We start from the raw sequence: 21,079 nt of genomic DNA, 5'->3' as shown, positions 1-21,079 counted from the left end.
TCTACTATCACTAACAAGTGTTTGTATCCATAGACAGATGGCATATCTGCATAAGCTATTTGCAGCTTCTGGAAAGGGAAGTAAGCCCATGGTCGTCCCCCCCCCCCCCCCCCCCCCCCCCCCAAATCTGAGCTTGGCTTGTTATTTGAAAACTTCTGGCAGGTCGGGCAGCTATTTGTTATTCTTCTAGCAGCTGCATAGATTCCTGGAGCAGCCCATACTTTCTGTACCTGTTTAGCTATTCCCTCGGCTCCCCCATGAGCTTTATCATGAAACCACCTAGCTATAGTAATTCAATATTTTTTTGGTAGAATTGGTTTTTCCCCAATTGTCCATATTCCGTCACCATTTTGTTTTGCTTCCCACTGTTCCCATTGTTTTTTCTCTTCCACTGAGCAGTCTTTTTCATACATAGTTTTGGGGTCTATTAAGTTTGGCCACTCACTCTGGTCCATCCTTGGAACTGCCCCCATACATTCTCTCAGAGGTTGTTGAGCTGCAGCCCTCGCAGCAGCGTTGGCTAGAGCATTTCCTCTGCTAATTTCTGTAGTGTCTTTAGTATGGGCTGGGCAGTGTATTACTGCAATTTCTTTGGGCAGTTGAACTGCTTCCAGCAAATTACGTATTTCTTCTCCATTAGCTAATTTCTTTCCTGATGACGGCAAGAATCCTCGTTCTTTCCATAACATCCCTGTTGCATGACACACTCCAAATGCATATTTAGAGTCGGTATAGATATTTACCTGCAAGCTCTTACCTATTTTTTGCTGCTTGGGTCAATGCTATTAATTCTGCTCCTTGAGCACTTACTGATGGAGACAAAGGATTGGCCTCGAGCACCTCAAAGACGTTAGTGACAGCATAGCCGGAGTGACGTCTTCCGTCCAAATAATAGGATGACCCATCTGTAAACAGAACTAAGTCCGGGTTCTCCAAAGGTTCATCTTTAAGGTCCTCCCGGGGCTTGCTCGAGCTGACGACCACCTGCTCACAGGAATGATGTGGCTCTCCGTCCTCCGGTTGAGGCAATAGCGTTGCTGGATTCAAAATATTGCATCTTTTGAAAGTCACATTATCTGCATGCAGTATTATCAGTTCATAGCGGTCAGCTCTCTGTGGGGATAGTGCTTGAGTCGCATATTGCTTCATTAACAGTTCTACTTCATGTGGCACATACACAGTTAATGAATGACCCAAAACCACAGGTCGTGTTTTTTTCAGTAAGAGCTGCAGTAGCTGCTATTGCTCTGATGCGTCCTGGAGTGCCTTTAGCTACCTCATCTAGTTGCGTGGAGTAATAGGCCACTGGTCTACGGTGAGGGCCTAGTTTTTGGGTGAGTACCCCACTTGCTACTCCCTGTCGCTCATGGACAAATAATTCAAATAGTTTGCTATAATCTGGTAACCCGAGAGCAGGGGCTGAAACCAACGCTTTTTTCACAGATGTAAAAGCTTTCTCCCTTTCTGGGCCCCAGGCCAAAGGCTCTATCTCCTCCTTTTTTGTTGCCTGTACCAGAGGCTTAGTAAGTTCTGCTAACCCCGGAATCCACGGTCGGCAGAATCCTACAGCTCCTAAAAATCCCCTAAGCTGTTTTTTTGTTACAGGATGAGGCATATCAAGAATTGTCTTTACTCGTTCTGGATCAACTAACCTGTGTCCTTCTCTTAAGATAAAACCCAAATATTTTACCTCTCTTTGACACAGCTGGAGTTTAGACAGAGATGCTCGATGCCCTTTTTCTGCAAGAGCGTTACACAGAGAAACAGTATCTTTCAAACATGTCTCATAATCTTTACTTGCTAATAACAAATCATCTACATATTGTATTAATGCAGAATGTCCTGGAAGTTCGATATCTGAGAGGTCATTTTTAAGTATACGCGAAAAAACAGTCGGAGACCCAGTAAATCCCTGTGGCAGCCTTGTCCAAGTTAATTGTTGTCCCTTCCAAGTGAAAGCAAAGAGATCTTGGCTATCTTCAGCTATCGGTATACTAAAAAAGGCTGCTGTTAGGTCAGTCACAGTAAAATAAGTTGCCCAGTGGGGTATCTGTAGTAAAATGGTTGATGGGTCGGGGACTACTGGATGTGGAGCAACTACATGTTGGTTTATAGCCCTTAAGTCTTGTACAAAGCGATACTCTGGATCACCATCAGCATCTTGCCTGTTCTTTTTAACTGGCAGAATTGGGGTGTTATATGGGGATTCACAGACTCTAAGGATACCCATTTTCAGATAATGATCAGTTTGTTTTTGGATACTCTTCTCTGCTTCCTTTGGGATAGGATATTGTTTAACTGCAGGAGGCAATCCCCCCTTTGTTTTTATCGAGACTGGACTGGCTGATTTCAGTAGTCCCACATCCATTCCTGAAGAGCTCCATAATTTTTTAGAAACTGATTCTAAACCTGTTGGAATTTGCAGATTAGTTGACTCTGGTTCTGGTGTCTTAGCCAGAACACATGAACCCATAATTATTAGCTTTATCCCTTCCGGCTGTAAGCAGATCTGAGTATCCAAGGCTTGCAGGAGATCTCTCTCCAAAAGGCATATAGGTGCGTCTGTGGAAATTATAAAATGTCCCCACACTGTTTTACCCTCAATAGTGAGTAATAAGGGCTTAGATAACATTCATTCGCCCTTTCCCATCACTCCTTGCATCACTATTTTATCTGATGATTTGCATCCTTTAGGCTCAAAATTTAAAAGGGAAAGGGTGGCTCCAGTATCCACTAGAAAGGGAACTTCTAAACCTTCAGTATTGCCATTACGTGACCCTCAAAATCCAAAACTACATCCCATAAATTTACTCCAATTTCCACAGTATTTTCTGAGTCTCCTGTTTCCTCTCATTGTGGATTGACTGGGAATCGCCTGGTCTCCTCCTTAGTGTTTGACTGTCTCATGCCGGTTCCTCTGTTCCTAACTACACGGGGCCTCACTGGGCACTCCTGCTGCCAGTGTCCTTGTTCCCCACAATAATAACAAACATTAACTCCTGACTGTACAGCACGTTCACTTTGGTTCCATCTATCTCTCCTGGCTCTTTCACGTCCCCTCCCCCTGGGTCCTCTAAATCCATCTCTTAACACAGCTGCTAACACACTAACTTCCTCTTTTTTTTGCTGTCTCTTTTCTTTTGCCCTCTCCTCCTCTCGACTATTATACACAAATGTGGCTAAACGTATTATTTCATCCATTCGCTTTCCTGGCCAGTCAGGAACATGTTTGGAAAACTACTTTCTAATGTCCGGGGCTGCTTGGTCTACAAATGTGGAAATCATTAGCGGCCTGTTAGCCTCGGCTTCTGGGTCTAGTCCTCCCCCATACATTCTGACTTGCTTAATTAGCCTAGCAAAGAAAGCCGAGGGGTGTTCCTCTGCCTGTTGCTGACACTCCCTTACTTTAGACCAATTTGCAGTCTTTTGTCCTGCCAAACGTATAGCTTCTTCTAAGCCCTCTCTGGCTAATTGCAACTGCCTGTAATCTGCATCTACATTATGATTCCATCCGGGGTCCACAGCTGGCCAGGCTGTTTGAGCAGCCCCAACACACCCCTCTCTGCTGCCCAACGGTGGTTTGCATCCAAAATTGAGCACCTTTCATCTGGAGTGAACACAGATTCAAGGAGCATTTGTACATCTCCCCAGGTAGGGTCATACGCCCGCATAATTCCCCTTATGATTTGTAACACTCTTTCTGGATCATCCCTAAGTCTGGGGAGCCGTTGACTCCATATAATTAAATCTTGGGGTCTCCAGGGTCGGTAAACTCGTGTAGTGGCGACCCAAGGTACCCCTTCCAGACCGGGTGGGGGCACTCCTGGCACAGGAAGGCCTTCCAGAGGAGCTTGAAAGGCGGGGGCGGAAGGCAAGCGGGGGTGTAGGGAAGCTGAAGCAGAGGGTAGCGCATAGGGTGGAATAGTTTCCACAAGCGTTTCAGCAGCTGCGGTACTTACAGCATTCTGAGGAAAGAGTCTCTCTTTCCTAGGCGCCTCTTTTCATCTAGCAAATGCCCAGTTGTCCCATACATACCAGTAATCCATTTGTCTGGGGAACCTATTCTGCAAATGATGACGCAGGAAAGTTAGTTCCTGGTAACTGAAGGACCCCTGGGGTGGCCATCGCTCTGCCAGATTACCTTCCTTAGTCAGGAACGGCCAATCCTCCTGACATAGTTGGACTAACCTTTTTCTCCCTAAATTTTTGGTACCATCAATCTTACTCCAGTTTACCAAAATTTCGGCTAAGGGCGTCCCCTTTTCTATGCCGAAATTATTTCCCATATTGAGTTCCTGAAAAGTGCGTCTTAAGCAAATCAGGCAGTGCACTTCCTTCCCGGTAACACCAGTCCCTGTAGCTGGTGTGATCACACACACTATTTCTCTCCCTCTCTTTCTCTCGCTCTCTGGGAACTGCACTCACACCACCCGCGTCTTTAACTGCTAGGACTGCTGTCCCTTCGCAGCAGGCGGCTTCTCAGCCGACGGGTGCCCCAATCGGTTCCCAGGCTACACGCACTCACACACACACACACACACACACACAAACACACAGTGCTGTTTACACTCACACCAGTCACGGTGACTCTAGATTTCGGTCTTACAGTTTTGCAGTGCGCCTTATGCTGATCAGGCTGCACAACCCTCCTCCGGCCGGACTGAGCTGGGACTTAAAACCCACTCTAACCCTGGGGATGGGACTCCTACCTGTCCCCCTGGTATGCCTTACAGTGGCCAGCCCGCGTACCCCCCCCACACACCTGGTACGCCTTACGGTGATCAGTCCGCGTACCCTTTCAGTGCACTGTTACCAGACCAGAATTTAGAATTTAGGCGGGAGTTTAAGACTCACCTTCTCGGTGCCTCTCGTTGCCAAAGATCCCAGGTGAACTCACCCGATGGCGCCAGATGATTGTTTGGAGATGAGAGGCCCCAACAGTGGTCGCCTAGGGTCCCATCTGGGGTGCCAAACTGTTATGGAAATTAGGCCTGTCGGCCACCATAACAGGGCTCGACCCTAGGTTCCCCCAAGTAAAGTTCAGAGCCAAATCAAAACAAATCAGATAATTTTAATCACGCGCGTACCGTAATTACAGCTCGAGCTGGGTGCCTCCGAAGAGGGACCCTAACATAAACAAATCCTGGGTAATTATAGTCTTTTCGACTTCCATTTCCCACCCCTCACGCGGTAGTTAGACCAATAGTAATTTTTTGGTCTGGGGTCTCCTGCTCCTCATTGGGTCTCATCATCTTTCTGAGGCAAGCTGGTTTTCTCCTTATTCTTGTTTTTTTGCAGTCTCTGATGATGGTTGTACCTCTGTTTTTGTTGGGTCTGGCGGCTGTTTCCCAAGGTCTTATTTTCCCAATTGTTTTGGCGTCTTCCCTCTCGGAGTCGGTGACACAGGTGCGCAGACTGCGTGTGGCTTCCTTATTTTCCCAGCCTGAATGAGCTCTGAGGCACTATTTTTTATTAAACTAGGTAAAGATTCGTTACTTTTCCCACATGCAGCCTAAGGCTTCAGCAAATCTAGCCACTCATGCTAAGCAAGTTTTATGTAAGTTGTGCTAAGCAGCCATTTCTAGACAGTTTCAATTCACTATTCTTTAACACTCACAAACACAGCCAGCAGCCAGGGGCCTCTCTCTCGCCTATGAGGCACTGAGGCTGCTGTGACCTCACAAGCCCACCCAGCAGTCATTGGCCTCAAACTGGCCTATCAGGCACTGAGGCTGCTGTGACCTCACAAGCACGGCCAGCAGGCATGGGCATCCAACTGCCCTATAAGACACTGAGGGTGCTGTGACGTCGCAAGCAAAGCCAGCAGCTGTGGGTCTGCCACTGGCCTGTCAGGCAATAGGACTGCTGTGACCTGACAAGCACAGCCAGCAGCTATGGGCCTGCCACTGGCCTATAGGGCACTGAGGCTGCTGTGACCTCACAAGCACAGCGAGGAGCCAGAGGCCTGCCATTGCCCTATAAGGTACAGAGACAAATGTGACCTCAAAAGGCAGCCAGCAGACGGGGCCTCCCACGGGCCTATCAGGAAATAGGACTGCTGTGACCTCACAAGCACAGCCAGCAGCTATGGGCCTGCCACTGGCCTATGAGGCACTGAGGCTTCTCTGACCTCACAAGCACAACCAGCAGCTATGGACCTCGCACTGGCTATCAGGCACTCATACTGCTGTGACCTCACAAGCACAGCCAGCAGCCATGGGCCTGCCCCTGGTGTATGAGGAACTAGGACTCCTGTGCCTTCACAAGCACAGGCAGCAGCTGTGGGCCTGCCACTGAACTGTGAAGCACGGAGACAAACATGGCCTCACAAGCACAACCAGCAGCCAGGGGCCTGCCACTGCCCTATGAGACACTGAGGCTGCTGTGACCTCACAAGCAAAGCCAGCAGCCAGGGGACTCCCTTTGGCCTATGAGGCACTGATGCTGCTATGACCTCACAAGGACAGCCAACAGCCAGGAGCCATCCCACTGGCCTATCAGGCTATAGGACTGCTGTGACCTCACAAGCACAGCCAGCAGCTATGGGCCTGCCAGTGACCTATCAGACACGTGTCGCGGCCCGAAAGGAGTCGTTCAGGACGACCTCCCTCCCCTTAGGACCAACGACCAAGTTCGTGATGCCCTTGCACTCAATTAAGGTGAAAATGACACCAGCCAACCAGTTTAAGATTTATTAAGGCAAAATGGAATCAACTAACGAGACATGTCCCGCGTCACACGTTTAGGGAAAAAGAGAGGAAAAGGGGAAGAGAGAGAGAGAAAGATATCACCACCCGTGGATCCAGTGGCGTCCCGTTGGTCCTCTTCTTTTGGGAGTCCTTGCGGCGGGGCGGGGGGGCAGAGGGGGGAAGCTCCCGTCTGGTTCCGCTGACTCTGCTCGAGTTCTTCAGTCGTCGCAAGCAAGCCCCCCCATTCACACAGTCTGCAGTTTTTATAGGTTCTTGCCCGGCCTCTGGGAGGTGCTTCCTCGCTTCCCATGCAGATTAACCGTCATGCGCAGTCCGCCCTCTCGGAACCTTCCAGAAATGGGCTGGGGTATCTGGGGGTCTCCTGCTCATGCGCAGATGGCAAATGAGTACGTGCGGTTCGTGCCCTAGAGACGCCCTTCTGCCCTTTTTGCACCCTTTTTACCCCGTGCAGGTGCACGAGGTTGTTTACTTCGCAGACGGCTCCCGGGGGCGCCAGCGCGGCATTGCCCGACACACCTTGGCAGCGGCAGCTTTGCAGCAGCAGCAGCAATGTCAAGACAAAACCGCATTTAGTACCGGTCCTCTACACCACCCCGTGTCTCAACATTGCAGCTTGGCAGCAGGAGAGAGAGAGAGAGAAAGCAAGCAAGCAAGCAAGGAAGGAAAGGAGAGAGAATTAGGGACGGGGGGGAAGTCGTGGGAACAACATGGGTTTGGGTAAAAAATAAAGTGCTTAACAGTGATTAAACAGAGGTCTTGCTCAATGCAAGCTTATTCTTTAACAACTTCAACAACATTTAACTTTACAAAACAGACATCAAAACTGAGTTAATGAGGTAGGATTGTTACAATAGGCATAAAACAGCTGGCAAATGCGCTGTGGATGTCAATATGCAATTTCCTCCTTCAGGAGAAACTGGGAAATGATGGGTACTGTGGTTGGCCACGGCCAATGGATGGCACGGATTTTCTTTATGCCGTCCGGCAAGGTGGTAGGAACAAATTGCATATTTGACACAACATGTCCGATTAATTGAACAAAGCAAGGAATTATACAAGAACATTAAGGCGGCAACTGCACCTAACAAATACAATATTAACTGTTTCACCCACGGTGCCCCCAGTAACCAGGACTACAAATCGCCACTCCAGCCATTCCAGGTTTGGATGAGGACGTGGGCTATTTTTCTGATATCTTTGGTTAACTGGAGAACTACTTCGCCTACATCATCTATTTCCAAACAACAGTTAGGAATATTTAATTTCCCACACACTTCTCCCTCTTCAGCTAACAGGTAATCTAAAAACCATGTGGTGCTGAAGGATTGCCGTGCGCATCTGTTGGGATTGCCAAGTTAGAAGATCTATCGTGTCAGCGGTTTTGTTGGTAATAATTTCTAGAGCCGCTTGTAGTCTGATTATTTCCCCATTTTTGCGTCCCGCCCAAATTTCCCTTAATGGATCGCGTCTTACAGGCAACACTTCTGTCTCCAAGGTTATCATATACCTTTATGCCTAACCGAGGTCCACTTGTTTCTGGCAAAAGGAAAAACAAAGGTCTGATAATCCCTATATAACAAATTCCCAACCACCCCGTGGGTAAAAATGTATATGCTGTGTGCCTGCATATCCAGTAATGCCCCTTCTTAGCTCCAATGCCCTGAGCAAATGGCCCGTTTATCCCTGGTGGGAATTGAAAGTAAGTTGCATCTCTGTTGCCCAGAGGGCTGAAGAAGGTGGTTGCCCCATCACCTATTCGGCCGGTACAATACCAAGCCCCAGAAGTGTATTCTGGTGGTAGGTTTGCCATAGCACATATAAGCACATTAAGACAAGAAGTATCTTTCCAACACAGGTTAAGAATGCCATTCTTGGCTGTTGTGTTTTCAACAATAAAGCTAATTATGATCGCAGCACACAATTACAAAAAATGATAAAAATAACTGTTATAACTACCACAGGTAGTATCGTTGAGGACACTCAAGCTCAACATAAGACAAGTCTTCTTCCCCAGTGTCCTCTTCCTTTTACATTGTTGACCTAAAAGGAAGGGAGGATCCACCTGGCATGGATTCTATGATCTTTCCCATGGGCATCAGTAGCTACCCATGCATACAGATTTTTTGAAGCTTTTAGTACTAGAGGTATTTGTCCCACAGTGGGTAAGTCCACTAGAACCGGTTGTCCCGGGTAATACAAGGGATTCCTCGGTTTCTTATTCTCCCCAGTCCCAGGTAAGAGGGATGGAGGATTAGGGCAAAAAGCAGTGAGTCTGGGGCAGCCATTTACTCCCCATCGTCCATTGACTTTAGTTACTGCATCAGATATTCGTCGCGCCCATCCGGGATTGTGCGGTCTCAGGGTTCGTTTTAAGAGTCCTGGGGTGCAGACGGGGTCTTGGGATAAGGGAGGAGGAACTTTGGGGTTTGAGGAAGATGGGGTTCCCCTTATCCTGTCCCAACTTCTTACCAAACCTTCCAGGTTGGGAGTTGGTAACCTATCCATGACTTCTCTGGGAATTCCCTTTGAAATGCCTTCTGCCCATAATAATTGTCTCCTGCTATCCAACACCCGTACCGGTTTCCCAGGATGTGGGTGTTGCAGTGATTTATATTGGCTCCCACTTTCCTCAACTCTTCTTATTTCTGCTTTATGCTTTGTTTCCCCCTGGCCAGTGAATCCCATACGCCTTCCGTAATTAATTAGCTCCTGTGCCACCTCCCCCCAAGTCATGTCGGGGGGGCCTCCCCTTCGTCTCAGTCGGGGAGTTCGTAATCGGTCTTGCAGCTGAACAGCATCAGGAAGTCCCCTGATCAGAGGATGTAACCTCTCGGGGTCTGCCACACACTGCATGGGGGAGGGCTGCTGCGGAAGCAGCAAACGGTCATGCATCAATTGGAGGCAAGCAGTTTTCTGCACGCTTTCCAGAATGTGGCCCGCTGTGGGTGTTTTAATAGAAAAAGGGTCTCCTCTTTCCATTGGGTCTAATCCTCCTGCCCAGTAGGCTACCCTCTGGGTCAAGGACCATGGTTCCCTGTTATCATTTGTGGTTAGAAAGACTCTGGGTCCCCAATATCCTCTAGCTTCATCTTCGCTCAGCAGAATGCGATCCCCCCCGGTGAGGGAGACTCTCCACACATACTCAGTTTCAGTTTCCCGGGAGCCCCGGGAGTATTTTTCCTGTATTTTAGCCAAGTCCTGAGGGGAATAGGGGATAATACGCGTGGTACGTCGTTGAATACCCCCCTGACCATTATCAGTGGTTTCCGTTTTAATCAAGGGTCTCATTACTACATTCCCATCTCCAGGATAAAAGCAGTTCCTGCTGTCTTCTAATTCTTTAATTGGATATATGGATTTTAGATCAGATGCCTGTTTTCCGTCTAGTTCGGCCAAATTCGAGAATCCCGGTTCACTATCATTAACCCCACGCCTGTTTTCTTCCAATTCAGACCGCAGGATTCTCTCTCGGTCTAGTGAGTCTGATAAGATTATGTGAAGCCGCTGAGTATGGTTGCGCTCTGCAGTGAGTTGACTTTGCAAGTTTCTTACCTGTTCTTGCAAAGACTCAACTGTCTCTTTGGCTCGACTCCGGGAGTCTTGCAAGAACTCGATTGTCTCTTTGGCTCGACTCTGGGAGTTTCTTATGTGTTCTCCCAAGGACTCAATGGTCTTTTTATCACCTTGCCTCCCCCACCGGGCAGCAATTAGTGCCGCCCCTAAAACACCACAAACTGTTGCCCGAGCCATGCCAAGAGAGAGCAGGGCTTTATAGCCCTTCAGATTCTCAAAAGAGGATTATCCTTCATTGTCAGATCCTCTGTACTACAAATTATTCACAAGCACAGCACACTGTCACGGGCCTGCCACTGCCATAAAGGGCACGGAGGCTGCTGTGACCTCACAAGCACAGCCAGCATGTATGGGCCTGAAACTGCCCTATAGGGCACTGAGGCTGCTGTGACCTCACAAGCACAGCCAGCAGCTATGGGCCTCCCACTGGCCTATAGGGCACTGAGGCTTCTCTGACCTCACAGCAGTCATTGGCCTTGAACTGGCCTATCAGGAATAGGACTGCTGTGACCTGACAAGCACGGCCAGCAGGCATGGGCATCCAACTGCCCTATGAGGCCCCGAGACAAACGTGACCTCATAACGCAGCCAGCAGGCATGGAGCTGTCACTGCCCAATCAGGCACTGGTACTTCCGTGACATCACAAGTACAGCCAGCAGCCATGGGCATCCCACTGGCCAATGAGGCACTAAGACAAAGGTGACCTCAAAACGCAGCCAGCAGCCATGGGCCTGCCACTGGCCTATCAGGCAACAGGACTGCTGTGACCTCACAAGCACAGCCAGCAGCCAGCAGCCAGGGCATCGCACTGGCATATGAGGCACTGAGGCTGCTGTGACCTCACAAAATCAGCCAGCACCCAGAGGCCTGCAACTGGCCTATCAGTCATTCAGACTGCTGTGACCTCACAAGCACAGCCAGCAGCCATTGGCCTGCCACAGACCTATCAGGCAATAGGACTGCTGTGAGCTCACAAGCACAGCCAGCAGCCAGGGGCCTTCCACTGCCTGATGAGGCGCTGACACTGCTGTGAGCTCACAAGCACAGCCAGCAGTGAAGGGCCTGCCACTGGCCTAGGAGGCAATGAGGCTGCTGTGACCTCACAAGCACATCCAACAGCCATGAGCCTGCCGCTGGCCTCGGAGGCAATGAGGCTGCTGTGACCTCCCAAGCACAGCCAGTAGCCAGGAGCCTGCCACTGGCCTAGGAGGCAGTGAGGCTGCTGTGACCTCACAGTCACAGCCAGCAGCCAGGAGCCTGCCACTGGCCTAGGAGGCACTGAGGCTGCTGTGACCTCACAAGCACAGCCAGCAGCCAGGAGCATGCTACCGGCCTAGGAGGCACTGAGGCTGCTGTGACCTCACAAGCACAGCCAGCAGCCATGAGCCTGCAACTGGCCTAGGAGGCACTGAGGCTGCTGTGACCTCACAAGCACAGCCAGCAGCCATGAGCCTGCCGCTGGCCTGGGAGGCAATGAGGCTGCTGTGACCTCCCAAGCACAGCCAGCAGCCATGAGCCTGCTACTGGCCTAGGAGGCACTGCGGCTGCTGTGACCTCACAAGCACAGCCAGCAGCCAGGAGCCTGACACTGGCCTAGGAGGCACTGAGGCTGCTGTGACCTCACAGTCACAGCCAGCAGCCAGGAGCCTGCCACTGGCCTAGGAGGCACTCAGGCTGCTGTGACGTCACAAGCACAGCCAGCAGCCAGGAGCCTGCCACTGGCCTAGCAGGCACTGAGGCTGCTGTGACCTCACAAGCACAGCCAGCAGCCAGGAGCCTGCTACCGGCCTAGGAGGCACTGAGGCTGCTGTGACCTCACAAGCACAGCCAGCAGCCATGAGCCTGCCACTGGCCTAGGAGGCACTGAGGCTGCTGTGACCTCACAAGCACAGCCAGCAGCCATGAGCCTGCCGCTGGCCTCGGAGGCAATGAGGCTGCTGTGACCTCACAAGCACATCCAACAGCCATGAGCCTGCCGCTGGCCTCGGAGGCAATGAGGCTGCTGTGACCTCCCAAGCACAGCCAGCAGCCATGAGCCTGCTACTGGCCTAGGAGGCACTGAGGCTGCTGTGACCTCACAAGCACAGCCAGTAGCCAGGAGCCTGCAACTGGCCTAGGAGGCACTGAGGCTGCTGTGACCTCACAAGCACATCCAACAGCCATGAGCCTGCCACTGGCCTAGGAGGCACTCAGGCTGCTGTGACCTCCCAAGCACAGCCAGCAGCCTGTTACTGACCTAGGAGGCACTGAGGCTGCTGTGACCTCACAAGCACAGCCAGCAGCCAGGAGCCTGCCACTGGCCTAGGAGGCACTGAGGCTGCTCTGACCTCACAAGCACAGCCAGCAGACAGGAGCCTGCTACTGGCCTAGGAGGCACTCAGACTGCTGTGACCTCCCAAGCTCAGCCAGCAGCCAGGAGCCTGCCACTGGCCTAGGAGGCACTCAGGCTGCTGTGACGTCACAAGCACAGCCAGCAGCCAGGAGCCTGCCACTGGCCTAGCAGGCACTGAGGCTGCTGTGACCTCACAAGCACAGCCAGCAGCCATGAGCCTGCTACCGGCCTAGGAGGCACTGAGGCTGCTGTGACCTCACAAGCACAGCCAGCAGCCATGAGCCTGCCACTGGCCTAGGAGGCACTGAGGCTGCTGTGACCTCACAAGCACAGCCAGCAGCCATGAGCCTGCCGCTGGCCTCGGAGGCAATGAGGCTGCTGTGACCTCCCAAGCACAGCCAGCAGCCATGAGCCTGCTACTGGCCTAGGAGGCACTGAGGCTGCTGTGACCTCACAAGCACAGCCAGTAGCCAGGAGCCTGCAACTGGCCTAGGAGGCAGTGAGGCTGCTGTGACCTCACAAGCACATCCAACATCCATGAGCCTGCCACTGGCCTAGGAGGCACTCAGGCTGCTGTGACCTCCCAAGCACAGCCAGCAGCCTGTTACTGACCTAGGAGGCACTGAGGCTGCTGTGACCTCACAAGCACAGCCAGCAGCCAGGAGCCTGCCACTGGCCTAGGAGGCACTGAGGCTGCTCTGACCTCACAAGCACAGCCAGCAGTCAGGAGCCTGCTACTGGCCTAGGAGGCACTCAGACTGCTGTGACCTCCCAAGCTCAGCCAGCAGCCATGAGCCTGCCACTGGCCTAGGAGGCACTGAGGCTGCTGTGACCTCACAAGCACAGCCAGCAGGAGGCGCTGTAGACTAACTTATGAGGCACTGAGGCTGCTGTGACATCACCAGCACAACCAGCAGCCATGAGCCTGCCACTGCCATAGGAGGCACTGAGGCTGCTGTGACCTCACAAGCACAGCCAGCAGCCATGAGCCTGCCACTGGCCTAGGAGGCACTGAGGCTGCTGTGACCTCACAAGCACAGCCAGCAGCCATGAGCCTGCTACCGGCCTAGGAGGCACTGAGGCTGCTGTGACCTCACAAGCACAGCCAGCAGCCATGAGCCTGCCACTGGCCTAGGAGGCACTGAGGCTACTGTGACCTCACAAGCACAGCCAGCAGCCATGAGCCTGCCGCTGGCCTCGGAGGCACTGAGGCTGCTGTGACCTCACAAGCACATCCAACAGCCATGAGCCTGCCGCTGGCCTCGGAGGCAATGAGGCTGCTGTGACCTCCCAAGCACAGCCAGCAGCCATGAGCCTGCTACTGGCCTAGGAGGCACTGAGGCTGCTGTGACCTCACAAGCACAGCCAGTAGCCAGGAGCCTGCAACTGGCCTAGGAGGCACTGAGGCTGCTGTGACCTCACAAGCACATCCAACATCCATGAGCCTGCCACTGGCCTAGGAGGCACTCAGGCTGCTGTGACCTCCCAAGCACAGCCAGCAGCCTGTTACTGACCTAGGAGGCACTGAGGCTGCTGTGACCTCACAAGCACAGCCAGCAGCCAGGAGCCTGCCACTGGCCTAGGAGGCACTGAGGCTGCTGTGACCTCACAAGCACAGCCAGCAGCCATGAGCCTGCCACTGGCCTCAGAGGCACTGAGGCTGCTGTGACCTCACAAGCACAGCCAGCAGGAGGCGCTGTAGACTAACTTATGAGGCACTGAGGCTGCTGTGACATCACCAGCACAACCAGCAGCCATGAGCCTGCCACTGCCATAGGAGGCACTGAGGCTGCTGTGACCTCACAAGCACAGCCAGCAGCCATGAGCCTGCCACTGGCCTAGGAGGCACTGAGGCTGCTGTGACCTCACAAGCACAGCCAGCAGCCAGGAGCCTGCTACTGGCCTAGGAGGCACTCAGACTGCTGTGACCTCCCAAGCTCAGCCAGCAGCCATGAGCCTGACACTGGCCTAGGAGGCACTGAGGCTGCTGTGACCTCACAAGCACAGCCAGCAGGAGGCGCTGTAGACTAACTTATGAGGCACTGAGGCTGCTGTGACATCACAAGCACAACCAGCAGCCATGAGCCTGCCACTGCCATAGGAGGCACTGAGGCTGCTGTGACCTCACAAGCACAGCCAGCAGCCAGCAGCCTGCGACTGGCCTAGGAGGCAGTGAGGCTGCTGTGACCTCACAAGCATATCCAACATCCATGAGCCTGCCACTGGCCTAGCAGGCACTCAGGCTACTGTGACCTCACAAGCACAGCCAGCAGCCATGAGCCTGCCACTGGCCTAGGAGGCACTGAGGCTGCTGTGACCTCACAGTCACAGCCAGCAGCCAGGAGCCTGACACTGGCCTAGGAGGCACTCAGGCTGCTGTGACGTCACAAGCACAGCCAGCAGCCAGGAGCCTGCCACTGGCCTAGCAGGCACTGAGGCTGCTGTGACCACACAAGCACATCCAACAGCCATGAGCCTGCTACCGGCCTAGGAGGCACTCAGGCTACTGTGACCTCCCAAGCACAGCCAGCAGCCATGAGCCTGCCACTGGCCTAGGAGGCACTGAGGCTGCTGTGACCTCACAAGCACAGCCAGCAGCCATGAGCCTGCCGCTGGCCTGGGAGGCAATGAGGCTGCTGTGACCTCCCAAGCACAGCCAGCAGCCATGAGCCTGCTACTGGCCTAGGAGGCACTGCGGCTGCTGTGACCTCACAAGCACAGCCAGCAGCCAGGAGCCTGACACTGGCCTAGGAGGCACTGAGGCTGCTGTGACCTCACAGTCACAGCCAGCAGCCAGGAGCCTGCCACTGGCCTAGGAGGCACTCAGGCTGCTGTGACGTCACAAGCACAGCCAGCAGCCAGGAGCCTGCCACTGGCCTAGCAGGCACTGAGGCTGCTGTGACCTCACAAGCACAGCCAGCAGCCAGGAGCCTGCTACCGGCCTAGGAGGCACTGAGGCTGCTGTGACCTCACAAGCACAGCCAGCAGCCATGAGCCTGCCACTGGCCTAGGAGGCACTGAGGCTGCTGTGACCTCACAAGCACAGCCAGCAGCCATGAGCCTGCCGCTGGCCTCGGAGGCAATGAGGCTGCTGTGACCTCACAAGCACATCCAACAGCCATGAGCCTGCCGCTGGCCTCGGAGGCAATGAGGCTGCTGTGACCTCCCAAGCACAGCCAGCAGCCATGAGCCTGCTACTGGCCTAGGAGGCACTGAGGCTGCTGTGACCTCACAAGCACAGCCAGTAGCCAGGAGCCTGCAACTGGCCTAGGAGGCACTGAGGCTGCTGTGACCTCACAAGCACATCCAACAGCCATGAGCCTGCCACTGGCCTAGGAGGCACTCAGGCTGCTGTGACCTCCCAAGCACAGCCAGCAGCCTGTTACTGACCTAGGAGGCACTGAGGCTGCTGTGACCTCACAAGCACAGCCAGCAGCCAGGAGCCTGCCACTGGCCTAGGAGGCACTGAGGCTGCTCTGACCTCACAAGCACAGCCAGCAGACAGGAGCCTGCTACTGGCCTAGGAGGCACTCAGACTGCTGTGACCTCCCAAGCTCAGCCTGCAGCCAGGAGCCTGCCACTGGCCTAGGAGGCACTCAGGCTGCTGTGACGTCACAAGCACAGCCAGCAGCCAGGAGCCTGCCACTGGCCTAGCAGGCACTGAGGCTGCTGTGACCTCACAAGCACAGCCAGCAGCCATGAGCCTGCTACCGGCCTAGGAGGCACTGAGGCTGCTGTGACCTCACAAGCACAGCCAGCAGCCATGAGCCTGCCACTGGCCTAGGAGGCACTGAGGCTGCTGTGACCTCCCAAGCACAGCCAGCAGCCATGAGCCTGCCGCTGGCCTCGGAGGCAATGAGGCTGCTGTGACCTCCCAAGCACAGCCAGCAGCCATGAGCCTGCTACTGGCCTAGGAGGCACTGAGGCTGCTGTGACCTCACAAGCACAGCCAGTAGCCAGGAGCCTGCAACTGGCCTAGGAGGCAGTGAGGCTGCTGTGACCTCACAAGCACATCCAACATCCATGAGCCTGCCACTGGCCTAGGAGGCACTCAGGCTGCTGTGACCTCCCAAGCACAGCCAGCAGCCTGTTACTGACCTAGGAGGCACTGAGGCTGCTGTGACCTCACAAGCACAGCCAGCAGCCAGGAGCCTGCCACTGGCCTAGGAGGCACTGAGGCTGCTCTGACCTCACAAGCACAGCCAGCAGTCAGGAGCCTGCTACTGGCCTAGGAGGCACTGAGGCTGCTGTGACCTCACAAGCACAGCCAGCAGGAGGCGCTGTAGACTAACTTATGAGGCACTGAGGCTGCTGTGACATCACCAGCACAACCAGCAGCCATGAGCCTGCCACTGCCATAGGAGGCACTGAGGCTGCTGTGACCTCACAAGCACAGCCAGCAGCCATGAGCCTGCCACTGGCCTAGGAGGCACTGAGGCTGCTGTGACCTCACAAGCACAGCCAGCAGCCATGAGCCTGCTACCGGCCTAGGAGGCACTGAGGCTGCTGTGACCTCACAAGCACAGCCAGCAGCCATGAGCCTGCCACTGGCCTAGGAGGCACTGAGGCTACTGTGACCTCACAAGCACAGCCAGCAGCCATGAGCCTGCCGCTGGCCTCGGAGGCACTGAGGCTGCTGTGACCTCACAAGCACATCCAACAGCCATGAGCCTGCCGCTGGCCTCGGAGGCAATGAGGCTGCTGTGACCTCCCAAGCACAGCCAGCAGCCATGAGCCTGCTACTGGCCTAGGAGGCACTGAGGCTGCTGTGACCTCACAAGCACAGCCAGTAGCCAGGAGCCTGCAACTGGCCTAGGAGGCACTGAGGCTGCTGTGACCTCACAAGCACATCCAACATCCATGAGCCTGCCACTGGCCTAGGAGGCACTCAGGCTGCTGTGACCTCCCAAGCACAGCCAGCAGCCTGTTACTGACCTAGGAGGCACTGAGGCTGCTGTGACCTCACAAGCACAGCCAGCAGCCAGGAGCCTGCCACTGGCCTAGGAGGCACTGAGGCTGCTGTGACCTCACAAGCACAGCCAGCAGCCATGAGCCTGCCACTGGCCTCAGAGGCACTGAGGCTGCTGTGACCTCACAAGCACAGCCAGCAGGAGGCGCTGTAGACTAACTTATGAGGCACTGAGGCTGCTGTGACATCACCAGCACAACCAGCAGCCATGAGCCTGCCACTGCCATAGGAGGCACTGAGGCTGCTGTGACCTCACAAGCACAGCCAGCAGCCATGAGCCTGCCACTGGCCTAGGAGGCACTGAGGCTGCTGTGACCTCACAAGCACAGCCAGCAGCCAGGAGCCTGCTACTGGCCTAGGAGGCACTCAGACTGCTGTGACCTCCCAAGCTCAGCCAGCAGCCATGAGCCTGACACTGGCCTAGGAGGCACTGAGGCTGCTGTGACCTCACAAGCACAGCCAGCAGGAGGCGCTGTAGACTAACTTATGAGGCACTGAGGCTGCTGTGACATCACAAGCACAACCAGCAGCCATGAGCCTGCCACTGCCATAGGAGGCACTGAGGCTGCTGTGACCTCACAAGCACAGCCAGCAGCCAGCAGCCTGCGACTGGCCTAGGAGGCAGTGAGGCTGCTGTGACCTCACAAGCATATCCAACATCCATGAGCCTGCCACTGGCCTAGCAGGCACTCAGGCTACTGTGACCTCACAAGCACAGCCAGCAGCCATGAGCCTGCCACTGGCCTAGGAGGCACTGAGGCTGCTGTGACCTCACAGTCACAGCCAGCAGCCAGGAGCCTGACACTGGCCTAGGAGGCACTCAGGCTGCTGTGACGTCACAAGCACAGCCAGCAGCCAGGAGCCTGCCACTGGCCTAGCAGGCACTGAGGCTGCTGTGACCACACAAGCACATCCAACAGCCATGAGCCTGCTACCGGCCTAGGAGGCACTCAGGCTACTGTGACCTCCCAAGCACAGCCAGCAGCCATGAGCCTGCCACTGGCCTAGGAGGCACTGAGGCTGCTGTGACCTCACAAGCACAGCCAGCAGCCATGAGCCTGCCGCTGGCCTCGGAGGCAATGAGGCTGCTGTGACCTCACAAGCACATCCAACAGCCATGAGCCTGCCGCTGGCCTCGGAGGCAATGAGGCTGCTGTGACCTCCCAAGCACAGCCAGCAGCCATGAGCCTGCTACTGGCCTAGGAGGCACTGAGGCTGCTGTGAGTTCACAAGCACAGCCAGTAGCCAGGAGCCTGCAACTGGCCTAGGAGGCACTGAGGCTGCTGTGACCTCACAAGCACATCCAACATCCATGAGCCTGCCACTGGCCTAGGAGGCACTGAGGCTGCTGTGACCTCACAAGCACAGCCAGCAGGAGGCGCTGTAGACTAACTTATGAGGCACTCAGGCTGCTGTGACGTCACAAGCACAGCCAGCAGCCAGGAGCCTGCCACTGCCATAGGAGGCACTGAGGCTACTGTGACCTCACAAGCACAGCCAGCAGCCATGAGCCTGCCACTGGCCTAGGAGGCACTGAGGCTGCTGTGACCTCACAAGCACAGCCAGCAGCCAGGAGCCTGCTACTGGCCTAGGAGGCACTCAGACTGCTGTGACCTCCCAGGCTCAGCCAGCAGCCATGAGCCTGACACTGGCCTAGGAGGCACTGAGGCTGCTCTGACCTCACAAGCACAGCCAGCAGGAGGCGCTGTAGACTAACTTATGAGGCACTCAGGCTGCTGTGACCTCACCAGCACAGCCAGCAGCCAGGAGCCTGCCACTGCCATAGGAGGCACTGAGGCTGCTGTGACCTGAAAAGCACAACCAGCAGCCAGGGGACTGCCACTGGCCTACGAGGCACGGAGGCTGCTGTGACCTGACAAGCACAAACAGAAGGGGGCGCTTGCCCCTAACCTATGAGGCCCTGAGGCTGCTGTGACCTCACAAGCCCAGCCAGCAGCCATGAGCTTGCCAGTCGCCTGGGAGGCACTGAGGCTGCTGTGACCTCACAAGCACAGCCAGCAGCCATGAGCCTGCCACTGCCCTATGGGGCACTGAGGGTGCTGTGACCTCACAAGCACAGCCAGCAGCCAAGAGCCTGCCACTGGCCTAGGAGGCACTGAGGCTGCTGTGACCTCACAAACACAGCCAGCAGCCATGAGCCTGCCACTGGCTTAGGAGGCACTGAGGCTGCTGTGACCTCACCAGCACAGCCAGCAGCCAGGGGCCTGCCACTGGCTTAGGAGGCACTGAGGCTGCTGTGACCTCACAAGCACAGCCAGCAGCCATGAGCCTGCCGCTGGCCTAGGAGGCACTCAGACTGCTGTGACCTCCCAAGCTCAGCCAGCAGCCAGGAGCCTGCTACTGGCCTAGGAGGCACTCAGACTGCTGTGACCTCCCAAGCTCAGCCAGCAGCCATGAGCCTGCCACTGGCCTCAGAGGCACTGAGGCTGCTGTGACCTCACAAGCACAGCCAGCAGGAGGCGCTGTAGACTAACTTATGAGGCACTGAGGCTGCTGTGACATCACCAGCACAACCAGCAGCCATGAGCCTGCCACTGCCATAGGAGGCACTGAGGCTGCTGTGACCTCACAAGCACAGCCAGCAGCCAGGAGCCTGTGACTGGCCTAGGAGGCAGTGAGGCTGCTGTGACCTCACAAGCATATCCAACATCCATGAGCCTGCCACTGGCCTAGCAGGCACTCAGGCTACTGTGACCTCACAAGCACAGCCAGCAGCCATGAGCCTGCCACTGGCCTAGGAGGCACTGAGGCTGCTGTGACCTCACAGTCACAGCCAGCAGCCAGGAGCCTGACACTGGCCTAGGAGGCACTCAGGCTGCTGTGACGTCACAAGCACAGCCAGCAGCCAGGAGCCTGCCACTGGCCTAGCAGGCACTGAGGCTGCTGTGACCACACAAACACATCCAACAGCCATGAGCCTGCTACCGGCCTAGGAGGCACTCAGGCTACTGTGACCTCACAAGCACAGCCAGCAGCCATGAGCCTGCCACTGGCCTAGGAGGCACTGAGGCTGCTGTGACGTCACAAGCACAGCCAGCAGCCAGGAGCCTGCCGCTGGCCTCGGAGGCAATGAGGCTGCTGTGACCTCACAAGCACATCCAACAGCCATGAGCCTGCCGCTGGCCTCGGAGGCAATGAGGCTGCTGTGACCTCCCAAGCACAGCCAGCAGCCATGAGCCTGCTACTGGCCTAGGAGGCACTGAGGCTGCTGTGACCTCACAAGCATATCCAACATCCATGAGCCTGCCACTGGCCTAGGAGGCACTGAGGCTGCTGTGACCTCACAAGCACAGCCAGCAGGAGGCGCTGTAGACTAACTTATGAGGCACTCAGGCTGCTGTGACGTCACAAGCACAGCCAGCAGCCAGGAGCCTGCCACTGCCATAGGAGGCACTGAGGCTACTGTGACCTCCCAAGCACAGCCAGCAGCCATGAGCCTGCCACTGGCCTAGGAGGCACTGAGGCTGCTGTGA

This window comes from Dromaius novaehollandiae, unplaced genomic scaffold (genome assembly GCF_036370855.1).
Source record: "Dromaius novaehollandiae isolate bDroNov1 unplaced genomic scaffold, bDroNov1.hap1 HAP1_SCAFFOLD_62, whole genome shotgun sequence".
NCBI lineage: Eukaryota > Metazoa > Chordata > Aves > Casuariiformes > Dromaiidae > Dromaius > Dromaius novaehollandiae.
This window is presented reverse-complemented; position numbering follows the sequence as displayed.